Below are 9,699 nucleotides of genomic sequence, written 5' to 3'. Positions count from 1 at the left end.
GGATGTTGGGATGGAAGTCCCACATTGGTAGAATCGAATTCAATTCTATTTAGCTTATTGTTGGGAAGAAAGTCTCACATTGGTTGAATAGAGGAAATTAGCTTACTTTATTCTATTTAACTTGATGTTGGAAAAAAAAGTCTAATAGTGGTTAAATAGGAAAAGTTTAGCTTGAAGTAAGTGTATAAGTTTAATAATTGGAGCATAACAAATTTTAATGTGAGTCAAGGACTTTGACCTCGGGACCGATCGAGATAAGTTAGCACGGTCGGGCACGAATGCAAACTTATTTTCTATAGGGTTGATGGCCCGATCGAGTGGGCTTAACTTGACCGGCCGCAAATAAAGATGAAAGTTTTGTTCGTTTATTTGCCCAATTGAGTGGGCTTTGCCCGATCAGGCGAGTGTCGTCAACAGGCTTGGGATAGTGTGTGTGTGTGTGTGTTTTTTTTTTTCCTTGTGTTTATACTACTCACTAAGTGTGGCATGTCGTATTACTGTTGTACTTGAGAATTGAAAGATTTTGACATCTTGTATCCAAGTTTGTTGTTATAAAGATTAATGATAGTTGTATTCTTGTGGAGGCCAACTATTTCAAAAGTCCCAAGATCTCTTGACATAGCCTTTTACAAATTTTAGGAGGCTGTTACCATTTCTAATCAGTTTCCAAGTAGAGAGCTGAATCACGTTTTAGATTAGAGTTTCTCACTATCCTTGATTCTGTATTTCGTGAACTCCATTCAGCTCCCCAGGGATATGCTATTCTGTGTCTTGTTACAAATTTTAACGTGTCTGTAAATATTGCTAAAGACTTAAGTACTGAAAAGATAATTTCCAACTATATAACCAACTTCTATTCTCCCAATGTGGGACTAATTTCCCATCATTAAACAACACCTATTATGAAGACTAATCTGACATCTCTCTTGGTAGGGTTTTCCTAGCCTTAATTACTAGGTACTTTTTTTTTTTTTTTTTTTTTTGTTTTAATAAATAGATTTCATCATTGAAATGATGATATTTTCTTTTTCTATGGCGAGAATTAAAGATTTAGGGTTTCATAATCTTCATAAGAATCCAGAAGAACACACGAGTATTTTTTACTCAAATGACTTCGCATCAGTGGATTTCAAGCCGAATCAATGCTAACTCACAAATTGTATTGCTTTAGATGAAGTTTTTTATTAAGGCGATTGTTGATCGAATCTGCGATACATTTAGTTTTAAGGTTTATGTATTTGTGCTGGAATTCTTGTTTTTTTTTTTTTTTTTTTTTTTTAATTATATGTAAGTGTCGTTTGACTATATTTTATTAATGAAGTTCCTTTTCTTTTTGTAAAAAATAAAAAAAATAAAAAAAATAAAAAAAATTCTTAAGCAAGCTGACATTTCTTTGTGTACCTCAAGTGTAACACACTAACACCAAAAACTAAGCAAGCCACCCCAATTTCACAACTCAATGCTTTAGAGTAGAAGGGGGAAGTAAGGGGAATCTCCCTACTCTCAAGCAAATATAATTGGTGGGACTTGAACTTGTGACCTTAAGGTGAGTTCCCCACCGAATCCACCAATCTTTGATTGGTAAAACACCTTAGTATATAAATATATTGTTATATACAAGTATGTACTCGTATTAATTTTAAGTTTCTTAATTCTTGAAATTATAAAGTTTTATAATATTAATTTTTTTTTTATACTTGTATATTTTTTTTAATACAGTAATTATCAATTAAACTTGTATATATTTTCTGGGATGGGAAGAATACTCCGTAATCGTATGGACCATATCACAATAAAATGACTATAACACTCTTGTGCACATACCGCCTCAAGAGAGTATAAAAATCATATCGAAGGAAGAACTGGTGAATCTGGGTTTGAGTGTTGTAGATTGTTTTCAGGTTCTTCGTGATCTTCTGGAGTTCAAAAGTGACCGGGCGCCAATTCCTGTGGGTAGAGTAGAACCTGCTACATCTATTGTCGAACGCTTTTGTACTGGTGGAATGTCCCTTGGAGCTATCTCTAGGGAGACTCATGAAGCAATTGCCATTGCAATGAATAGGCTGGGTGGAAAATCCAACTCAGGAGAAGGGGGTGAGGTATTCACTCTCTTCTATAAAAACTTTTCATGGCTAACAATCTTTGTGCTTCTTTTTTATGTTCCAGTCTTTCACAATATATGCGCCCTAGTGATTGGCGGTGTTCCTTTTTGTCAGGATCCAATTAGATGGCGTCCCCTGACCGATGTGGTTGATGGGTATTCCCCTACTCTGCCTCATCTAAAAGGTCTTCAAAATGGAGACACAGCAACTAGTGCCATTAAGCAGGTGACTTAATATAATCAGCTTGTTTTTTTTTTTATACTTTCATAACTACAAAGATTCTTCTTATTGTCTCAGATGAGCACCTATAGAGTCTCACCTTTTTAGTGCCATGCATAAATTCTTGTCTAAAATCTTGCTTTATTTCCGTTGAACGGTTGACCTGCAATTCTTGAATCTTACAAGCTTTTTTTTTTTTCTTCAGGTTGCATCTGGACGTTTTGGTGTCACTCCAACATTTTTGGTTAATGCCGATCAATTGGAAATCAAAATTGCACAGGGTGCTAAGCCTGGTGAAGGAGGCCAATTGCCTGGAAAAAAAGTTAGTGCATATATTGCCCGATTGAGAAACTCGAAACCTGGGGTTCCTCTTATTTCTCCACCACCGCATCATGACATTTATTCTATTGAAGATCTTGCACAGTTAATTTATGACCTTCATCAGGTACAAATCCTATTTATCGATGTCATAGAGATCCATTTACAAGTAATTACAGCTTTCACTCATTATGAAAATTTATCAGATTAACCCAAAAGCCAAGGTATCAGTAAAACTAGTAGCAGAAGCTGGTATTGGCACTGTTGCCTCTGGTGTTGCAAAGGGTAATGCGGACATCATTCAGGTATAAATGTCCTTTCCATATGTTATATTGAGGTATGAATTCCTCTGTATCACTGCTAGAGTGTTCTAAAATGGCTTACACTAACATCTGAATAAACAGAAACACATTGAAAATAACAGATGGAAATAAAAACAAATTATACAATTTAGTCATGGCTAGATGGTCAATTTGTAAATGAAGTACTTGTATAAGTCACATTTGTCAAATTAGTAGTCACTAGTAAATTGTTAATTTTTTTTATTTGCAGTAGGGCATACTTTTGCACAAACATAATGTCACCCTAGTACCTTACATATTCATGTCAGAACAATTTCCTTTTAGTTAGGATTTTATTGAACTGACAGTGATGGTTATTAATGTGGGCCTTCTTCTCTTGATATATTGATGTTAGTTTCATGATTGCATGTCAGCATTGGAAACAGTCAGCTTAAATCTTTTTTTTTTTTCTTAGCTCAGAGCAGTCCCTTTTTTTTTTTTTTTTTTTTGTCATAGCATCATAATATTTTCTGATCTGGAAGTAGTGGGTTTTTAACTGCAAGTGTTCTTCTTGAGAGTGAGCTATACTTATTACTTGTGGAATTTTGTGAGCTTTGAAGCACAAATTTATTAATTTTAGTGATATTGGAAACCCAATGAAAACCTAGATAGTTCATTTAGATTTAATTAGATTTGGTGATTTGGGAAGCTACCAATGAGGTAGATCTCTCACTATATGGCAAGACTGCGGGAATCAATGTGGCTTGACATGAGAAATGAACCAACTGTATATTCTGTCCTGTATTGGGACGACATATCCTTTTGTGTTCCAAACTTTCAATTTAGGACTGGAGTCAATTCACAGCTTGATTTGCAGGTATCAGGACATGATGGTGGAACTGGAGCTAGCCCAATAAGTTCTATTAAGCATGCTGGTGGTCCTTGGGAACTTGGACTTACAGAAACCAACCAGGTTTGTGTAGCATAGGAAGGTCTCAAAATGTTTCTTTTTGGTTATCTAATTTCTCATTTCATTACGGACTAAATTATTGTACAGACCCTTATTGCAAATGGACTTAGAGAAAGGGTCATTTTGAGAGTTGATGGTGGGTTAAAAAGTGGGGTTGATGTCATGATGGCTGCAGCAATGGGTGCTGATGAGTATGGTTTTGGATCTTTGGCAATGATAGCTACTGGCTGTGTTATGGCTCGCATTTGCCACACGAACAACTGCCCTGTTGGTGTTGCTAGCCAGGTATACTGTTTTGCTATTACACTTTATTACTTTTCTTCTCTCCTGGGGTTGTCTTTCTTATACTTTCATTCTCGTATAAATTAATAACAGAGGGAAGAATTACGTGCCCGATTTCCTGGTGTGCCCGGTGATCTGGTGAACTACTTTTTATATGTTGCTGAGGAGGTAATTAACTGTTTACTTAGATTCTGAGACTTCTACAAACAATCAGTTTATGGGGGTACTGGGACATAATGTGGTTGTGGTTTAGTAGTAGCTGGACGTTGGGTTATACATTTACAATATCATGAATGTAGTCTTTATGCAGTGACCTATTTTAATGGTTGCCAGGTAAGAGGGATTTTGGCGCAGTTGGGCTTTGAGAAGTTGGATGATGTGATTGGGAGAACAGATATTCTAAAACCAAGAGACATCTCATTGATGAAAACTCAACATCTTGATCTCAACTACGTACTTTCTGTATGTTCAGTTCAAACTTATCATATGTATAATTATATGATTGTTTCTTCATCACTTCACGTAATTCTCTTCTAACTGGTGGGGAATCCCCCCCCCACAAAATCTATTTCCAGAGTGTTGGTTTACCAAGGATGAGCAGCACTGCCATCAGGAAACAAGAAGTTCATACCAATGGACCGGTGCTGGATGATCAAATACTTTCAGATCCTGAGGTAAATTTAGGAATCATAAATTATTTCTTACCTCAATAAGAAAAGCAAAATTTGTTGTGGCATTGATGGTCTCTTTGGTAGGTGGTATATATGGCTGTATTGGGAATAAACTTAAGTTAAATATTACAAGTTTAATCCTAATGTCCACGGTAATGCTACCCAATCCACAAACTTGTGTTTTTCTTCATAAATTTCCATCACCGAATACTCTCTCAAGTGAAAATGAATGGTAGAGAAATTTTGTGTTGAAAAACAGAGATTTTGGGGTTGATTAGCATTACCTTAGGCATTCACACAAGATGTTCCTTGCACATTAATCAATCCCATTACCACTTATCAAATGGGCCATGAACATGATTTTGAATCTTGGATGCTGCTGCGATTGCGGTAATGGCTGCGGAACCACTATCACGAGCAATGCAGTTGTTGTGGCCTAATATTTTGGTCATGGTAGGCTCAAAATTCCTTACAATGGATCGTGAATTCGTGATGCGGTGATGTGGCTGAGATTTAATACCATGGTCGTGAAGGCTTTTCTAGTCTGGTTTTGATTTGTTTACTTGGTCATTTTTTTCTATACTTTTATGCATTGTGTTTTTATGTTGGTGCTGCTGTTTCGTTTAAAATTTCTGATTCCATAAGGTTAGGATTGCAAATGATAATGTGTTGCTAGAAATGCTACTCCTATGGCTAGAAAGTTTTGTAGCTATTGTTGCTACATTTTATGACCAAGAACGGATACTTTTATGGCAAAGAGTTATGTAGCTAACCCACCAGGTAGTTGCTATTAAGAATGGCTTAAAAGCATGCAAATTGCTAAGTCTTTGTATTCAATTTTGTCTTTTACTATAGATTCCAGAGTTGACCGGTAGCAATGTGTAAAAGTAACACTCCCTCGGTCTATCACTATTCCTGCTATATTAACATACTTTTGGTTAATGCCTAATTGCCTACTCATTTATTGTTAGTGAACATGGAGAATATATTATGGAAAAGCAGTTACAGGATTAAGTGTTATTGTAATAGTGTGTTAAATGCATTGCGAGAATAGTAACTGTGACAAATACGTAAGTACGACTAAAGGATCAAGTAACATAAGATAATCTTTTTTTTTTTTTTAATTTTTAATTTTTATTTTTATTAAAAAAACATAATCGTATCTTTTTTTTAATGTTCATTAACTATCTTCAAGTCTGTTACAATAAGCGCTCTGCAATTGTATTTTTAAATATGGATACATCCAAGTCCAGAAGGTTCTATTGGTATTGATATTTAAATTAAATCTCTAAGTTCTCTCTCACTACTCCTGCAGATTATAGATGCTATTGAGAACGAAAAGATTGTTAACAAAACTGTTAAGATATTCAATGTGGACCGAGCTGTATGTGGCCGCGTAGCAGGTGTTATTGCCAAGAAGTATGGTGACACTGGTTTTGCTGGGCAGCTGAATATAACGTAATATGTCTATTTGATGTTTTAAATTATTCATCTCAAGAGCTGCATCTCATTCGTCAACTCTTTACTTGTATGGAAAGTTTGGACTAATAGAACAATAAACCTCATTCATGTCTGCAGTTTTGAAGGGAGTGCAGGCCAATCTTTTGCAGTCTTTCTGACACCTGGAATGAATATTCGCCTTGTTGGAGAAGCTAATGACTATGTAGGAAAGGTATGAACCGTATGATAATGATATGCAAATAATATAAGCCATCTGTCATTCTTGAACTTTAAGTCTTTGGTATAGTAGGAGATTTTGCAACATTTCATGACCATTCCTCATCAACCTTAATTAAAACATTGATGCTCTCTGTACTAGCAATATGAATCAATACCTGAATTCATGTTTGGGTTTTGATTAGTATGCAATTAAATGAACACAGTTTGGCTTTCAATCCATTTTCCCTCTCCTCTGTAAGTTCGTTTGGTTTGCATTCTGGTGGATAATTTCTGAATTAGTGATCAGCTGTGGAGTAAAATTTTCTTCTGTTGCTTAATGAGAGACTTGTTAATTTATTATAATAAAAAATCCATAACTTTCACCAAATTTCAGGTTTATCTTTTTTAGTTTCCTATCACTATATTTACAATTGTTTTGAATTAAATATTCACAGGGTATGGCTGGAGGTGAGTTGATTGTTACTCCTGCAGAAAATCCTGGATTTTGCCCTGAAGAAGCTACAATTGTTGGGAACACCTGTTTATATGGAGCAACAGGAGGTCAAATTTTTGTAAGAGGTAAAGCAGGGGAACGATTTGCTGTAAGAAATTCACTTGCCGAGGCGGTTGTTGAGGGTACTGGTGATCACTGTTGTGAATATATGACTGGTGGTTGTGTTGTCATACTTGGAAAGTGAGTGTAGTCTTATCTACTAATATTAAATATCTTGCACTTGTAAAGAAAAGAAGAAAATATTCTCATCTTTCTCTTTCCCTTCAACAGAGTTGGTAGAAATGTTGCTGCTGGCATGACTGGAGGTCTGGCATACATACTTGATGAAGATGATACTCTCATTCCAAAGGTCGGATTTCATTTCTGAATATGTTTTCCTTGTGCTCATTGTTAGGGATGATAGCTAATTGCAAGAGAAATGCTGCATGTGTAGACATAGCCCAGTTCTTGGCTATGCAAGACTATTCTTTTTGTTGAACCTTCTGCTCTTCTAGGTGTAAATTATTGGGGCAAGACAGTAAAGAAACTCAAGGATGGCATATTATCTTAGATTAGCACCATGTTTGACTCCAATGTGCTTGTTATTCTCTATCAAAGTCATAATATGATGAAATAGTGTACTAATTACTGCGTGTATTTGAATCAGGTAAACAAGGAAATCGTGAAAATTCAGAGGGTGACAGCTCCTGTTGGGCAGATGCAACTCAAGAGCCTAATTGAAGCTCATGTTGTAAGTATTCTATACAAACAGCAAAATTACTATGCAGAAACAACGTGCCTTCTATTGTCTTATGAAGAGTTTCGAGTTTTCTTCTATAAATGACTTAGAAGTGAACAAACCCTTCCAATGGAAAAATGACTTGTGAAACTGGTACTAACACTCATAAAATGACACACAATGTCATATAAATGTCGCTCATCAATGGACAAATTCATCTTTAACCTGATACCCTTGTACTTGAAATAGGACACTGACATTTATATAAATGATGCAAAGCGTTACAATAAAAATAAAAAATAAAACATTCAAATTTTGTAAAATGCTGCATTTAAAAATGGCACTCTACATTGAAAGATGGTACTAGTAGAATTGACACAGAACTCAGAAATGACAAAAAAAAATTGAGAAAATGGTACGGTGTACTTGTTAAACTGACACAACCATGAAGGATTACTGAATAAGAACTTTAAGCCACATACCCTTCCCAATTCCTTCTCACTCTTTTAACCATTGCTTTAAAATTGGAGTACTAGCTACTCAAATTGCGTATCTAAATCCTCTCTCCAGTCCAATCTATCTCCATGATCATGGGCAAAGCCAGCCACTAATTTCAAAAATTAGAAAATACTTGTCAATTTTGTGCATGGTGTTGGTTATTTGAGCACCTAAAAACATTATCATGCCTTAATTCTTACAAAAGACACCACAATCTTCAAGACAAAATATATCACTGACAAATTACATGAAAGAATCAATGTAACATCCATATGCTATTCATGTTTGTAGGAAAGAATTGCTTAGTCGTCTGTAGCCTTAAATCTATAAAATGAAAACATTTGTCATCCATTTGTGATTTTATTGTCATATGATTAACCTGCTAGCCTAACTTTTGAAATGCAGGAAAAAACCGGAAGTTCCAAAGGTGCTGCTATTCTGAAGGACTGGGACAAGTATCTGCCACTCTTTTGGCAACTGGTACCACCTAGTGAAGAAGACACTCCTGAGGCTTCTGCAATGTTTGAGCAGAAATCTACTGAGGAGGAGGCCACTTTACAGTCTGCATAGAGAGAATTGCTACAACACGTCATTTCTTCACCGGAAGATGTCCAGATTACTCGTCACAATTTGAATTGGAAGAAGAGTGAGAGGTGGGGAGCAGTCAGCTGCTCCTTCTGCTCAATGTATAGGGGTTGATTTTGGAGCCTTTTAAGGCCACGTACACTCTGCGCCTCAGCTGAGTTCCTTTGTCACGAGATGAAGGTCTTCATTTCCTCGACTTGGGACCTGATCTATTCATGAATGTCTTACTGTGAGGAGAACCGTATACATTGCACTGTAAATTCTCTCATACACTTAACTGTCCTCATTTTTTGGGGGGGTTTTATTTTCCTTGAGATCTAATCTTAGATCCTGAAGGTATATTGTTGACCTGCAGACAAGTGCTGCATGTAATTTGTGGATCAACTTGTCCAAATTATGAATAACTTAAGTAAATATAATGTGTCTTTGATGCTTCAAACTCAAATAAATAATTTTCCTAGTTCCAAATTTTCGGAACCTCATTTCCATTTTTTTTCCTCATCGACTGATTCAATATGTACATATTCTGCTACCCATGAAATAAAGCTGTATAGTGATGGAGTAGTTTTTCTCGGCTTCTATAAACCTTCCAGTATATTTATTCAATTTCCTCTTAATTTTAAATAAGTCAGCTAGTTATTTATTCTCATGGAAATATACATATTTTTTGTAAATTATCTGTATCTTTCGGAATAATCTTCTTTCGAGTTCTATATCAAACTTGTTAATTTGTAACCTCTTATTGTGAATTAGTATTTTACTGTGAATTAAAGGCACAAGTACTTTACTTGTGTAGGTAAAAGAAATGGTCGATTGTATTCATGCTTCCAAGTTTCCTAATTGTTTTGTGTTCTAAGCAACATGATTGCTGTTAGATCATTA

At 35.6% G+C, this 9,699-nt stretch overlaps 1 pseudogene; it reads left to right on the top strand.

The window, feature by feature from the left end:
• LOC110711543 overlaps positions 1-9,444 on the top strand; it is a 21,448-nt pseudogene extending 12,004 nt beyond the window's left edge.
• Positions 9,445-9,699: the final 255 nt, after the last annotated feature.

The sequence above is a fragment of the Chenopodium quinoa genome, unplaced genomic scaffold (assembly GCF_001683475.1).
Source record: "Chenopodium quinoa cultivar QQ74 unplaced genomic scaffold, ASM168347v1, whole genome shotgun sequence".
NCBI classification, from domain to species: domain Eukaryota; kingdom Viridiplantae; phylum Streptophyta; class Magnoliopsida; order Caryophyllales; family Amaranthaceae; genus Chenopodium; species Chenopodium quinoa.
This window is presented reverse-complemented; position numbering and strand designations above follow the sequence as displayed.